Genomic DNA, 4,417 nt, shown 5'->3' on the forward strand with positions numbered 1-4,417 from the left:
ACAAAAGATGCAAAGTGCTTGATTAGTTGGGATGCTGGTAGCACAAAAGTAGGCTGAGCTTCATTGGAACTGTCTACCATGGTTAAAACTAAAATAAAAAGTGGTCCAAGTTGTTGTGAAAAGAGCACGTGATATGTCTGCTACGATGTGGCATTAGGGGGAAGGAGCAATCTCTTCGCCTGACCTAACCCTCCCCCTCTCCATGTGGAACCTTGTCCTGCTAGCCCCAATGTCCAGATACGACTCCATCAATGAGGTATCTGTGTTAGTGCTTGGAGAGCAGGCAGAGACTCACAGCACATTCTCCTGCATTCTCATGGATGACCTTGCAGATGACACTGGTTACACGTAAAAGAGGACTGCAGGTCTTTTTGCAAACTGTGACCTCGCATTGTACAGAGAGACCCTTGTTTCCCACCACTGCTCACGGTGCATATTAAAGTCTAGCTAAACTGAACTTGAAATCCTTCCCCAAAGACAGGAGGCAGGGGTTGTGGTTAGCACAGGGCTGGAGGGTGATAGACTTGGGTTTAGATCCTGGCTCTTAACCAACGGTGTATCCTTTGTCAAGTTAAACAAACTGCCCATGCTTTAGCTTCCTCATCCTTAACAAGGGGAAAGCGTCTCTTTCCTCAGCGTATCTGAAGGATGACATTTTGGTTTTATGTGTTGATATACATATCGCATGCAATGTATTTTATACACTGTCTGGTGCATAGTGAATGTTCTGAAAGTTTCCCAGGGGATGGCAGCTTGTAGTCCACTGGGTCTTTGCCCAGCCTTCTCCATCTTCCCTGATGCCCCCTCCCATGCATCCTTCACAGACACCCTCTGAAGTGTCCTTTAGTGGGCTCAGTCACAGTTAGTCACAATGCTCAGTAACATTCACAGACCAAATGTAGTCATATGTGAGACATTGCGAGATGCCATGGGAAAATCAAATTATGTTCTGTATTTTTCCCCATGTGTCACTCCAGGAACCCTGTTGAAAAAGAAAATCATTTAAATCCTCCATGACTTACAGTTAGAAAATCCATGCTATGCTTTTGTAACTCTAAACAAGCATTTGGATAAATCACTCTCGTCTCTTCCATAGGTAGAATCTGTAGCTTGTAGGATCAAAGACTGGTGGCCATCTACGTTTTGTAGATACAAGCTCATGCTAGTTCAAGTCCTCAAAGAAGCAGTCACCAGGAAAGTTTAGACACACAGGCAATTTATTGGGGAAAATGCCACAAAGGATAAAGACAGAGGGAGCAAGAGTAGGAGAAAAGAGCCTTTAGACTGTCGTGGTTGTGGCACCTGTGAGAGGAGAAGGGAATAGAAGAATTGAGTAGGAAGGGCAATTCTGAGATAGTCTCACCAAGCTGATAGGAAGTCCTCAAACAAAGACAGCCTCTTAGAGGAGTCCCAGATCAGCCATATGTGCCTGAACTCAGTCATTGATGGGAGCAGCAGGGGGAAGCACGGCCTCAGCACGCGAAACAGAGCACTCAGAAGTGCAGCAGCTGGAGGCTGCTGGTCCTCTGCAGGAGGTTCTCTTGATGGGAGATATCAGCTGGAGCATCTCCATGGTTGCCACAAACCTCTCTCTTTTCAAAGCAGCACTATCTCCTTTTGAATATTTGAGCATATATGACTTCTGGCCAAATTCTCTCAATAGCTTGGAGTAAAATTTGTCAAGACCAGCAGACTCAGACTCATTTAGAGCTAAGTGTATAAGCCTACACATCCTGATCCCATGCAAAGTCCCAAATGCTCTGAACAAGGCTTAATCTGCAAGGAAGTTTTGAGCCAAGCAGGAAGAAATGGTTGTCCCGCTATTCAGCACTCATCGATCCCATGAATGGCATTTAGCTCAGCCCCTTCCTTCTTGCTCTGCCCCATGTGTCTAGGATTGTAAATGAATAGTTAGCTAAATTTTAATGCTAGTGGTAAATGTTGATTTAACACGAGCAACCCAGTGCTAAATGTTGATCTCTTCTGAGCCGCTGATTGCAGATGTTTTTGCTGCATCATTGGGCTTTGGCATATAACCAACTCCAGGCATTTCAGGCAATGCCTTTGACTGATCTGGAGCTTTCTGTCTCATTCAGTGAATCGTTCCTTCATTTTTCCACCCCCTGCACATTTCTTGTTAAGAGATGTTCGTGTTCGCTGCAGTTGGCAGGTTGAGTGGAGAGCCTCAGACTGCTCTTTTAACAGAGAGTTTCGTTTCTGTCCTGTGGTTTATCAAACAGCTTCACTGGCGCTATAATCAGTTTGCCAAGCTCATCTTTTGTCTCTACTGATGAGCATTTGGCTGCAATTTTTTTTTCCAGGAGGGAGTCTTCCTCTGTCTACAGATCAATTTGGACTTGACGTTTAAAGCCAAGACTTCCTTCTATTTCTGAGCAGTTTTGTTGATATCACTTTCTACACTCTGTCAGTTCCAATGCTATTTAGTATCTTTTCTAATTTAGTGTTAAGAGTGTTGCAGAAAATATAAACAAAACGGCACTTTTGAGACTTCCGACACTCTGGTGTTAGTTGCAATTTGTCTCTTTTTTTCTTTTTGATAACCAAGGAGCCAGACAGGTTTTATCTTTTCAACATCCTATGCCAGGGCAGACTGAATGCCATGAGTTTTCTCTTCCAGGTGGAGTGACAGAGTTAACTCATTTTTAATTTTTGGTATGAGGATGCACAAACGACTCTTGATTTTATCTCCCAAGAGAAAGCTGAGAGTGGCAGCTTTGATCTCATAGGGAAATCAAGTACTCAGTGTCTGAGGGTTGCTGTGGACAACTCTTCGCTGCTTCCCAAGAGATGAGGTGCAGGTATTAGAATATCATGCCGGCCCAGGCAACGGGAGACGTCCAGAGATGATGTCACTGGATAAAACCGGTCCAGCTCTGAAAAGAATACTTCTTCCTTTGACCATCATCTGCCTTCCGATTACAATCATTATTTAAGGATATAAGTGCTTTACAAACAGCAGTTCATTGTTTCTCAAATCAATTTGTGAGGTAGAAAAGGAAATGGAAGCTTAAAGGCATAATCTCTACAAGGTCTGAGATGGTGATTTAAAGCAATCGTTGGTGCCCCTCAACTTCCTTCAGAGAAATTTGATCATTTCGCTTAATGTTTGTTTTCACCTTTCTTTTTACACAGTCTTATTTTTAATTAGGTACCAGTTGCCTGGCATACGGAATCAGAGAAGTATATCACTGCAAAAATACATGGATAATGAATCACACAGTACAGAAGGCCTTCCATTGTGTGCACATTTTTCTTCTGCTGGCGATTTTATTCTCTTTATTTATAACAAGGGGAAAGTGCTTTTTCCGTTTCCTTTGGATACATTATATATTTGTTCTCCTATTTTTTTTCAGGTAAAATTGGTTTATAAAATTATATAAATTTCAGGTGTACATCATTATATTTCGACTTCTGTATAGACAACATTGTATTCACCACCAGAAGTCTAGTTGCCATCTGTCACTATACACATGTGCCCATTACTCCTTTTGCTCTCCCCCCCCCATTTAGCCTCTGATTTGAAAAGATATCTGTACCCCTATGTTCGCTGCAGCATTATTCACAAGAGTCAAGACTCGGACACAACCAAAGTGCCCATTAACGGATGAATGAATAAAGAAGATGCGGTATATATGATATATTTGTTCCATTGCATGTTCTGCCTGCTTTTCCTGGGGACGATGTTTGCTGTTTATGTCTTTGTTTCTTGCCTTCCTTCAGTGTGGCCACTTAGTACACTGCCACATTTCAGGACAGGAGGAAACAAAAAGGCAGTCTTTCTCTTCTCCTTGACCTTGAGGTTTGATAATTAAGGGAGCTTCTTGTGCTGTGTCCCCACATGGCAACAAGAGCGCTATGAATACCTAGAACCACTTTCAGTTCAATTCCATTAAGTAAAAATTTATGGAAAGTAGTTCCATGGAGTTATAGGGACATGCTTTTTTATGATTATTATTATTGATTGTAATAGGTTTCAGTAGCATTCTAAACCTGGTATCTACAGTCCATTGTGAGGATGGAGAAGATACCTGCAACCTTGAACATAGCTATTAGTTTTCCTATCATTTGTCCTTGAAGTATGAGCCTTGGGAAGTCTCTTCTAACTATTTTATGTGCACTGAAGTAGATTTTAATTTTTCATGGTGGTTTTACCTCCTAAAAGCTATAGTTTAATTTTTTAGGATTATATCTTCTTTAGGTTATATTCTCAATGCCCTAGAGATTAAAGTGGGAACAGGTTTGAATAGCATACACCAAATTCTGACAACATAGGTCAGACAAAGAGCTGCAGGAAAAGAATTTTCAGGCTGGAGGTTTTTATAAAAACATTCCATAAGAAGAGAGGAAATAATCAGAATTTATCTATGAGCATTTATTCTTTACTCTCCCAGTTTAA

The sequence above is a fragment of the Equus quagga genome, chromosome 16 (assembly GCF_021613505.1).
Source record: "Equus quagga isolate Etosha38 chromosome 16, UCLA_HA_Equagga_1.0, whole genome shotgun sequence".
In the NCBI taxonomy this organism is placed as follows: domain Eukaryota; kingdom Metazoa; phylum Chordata; class Mammalia; order Perissodactyla; family Equidae; genus Equus; species Equus quagga.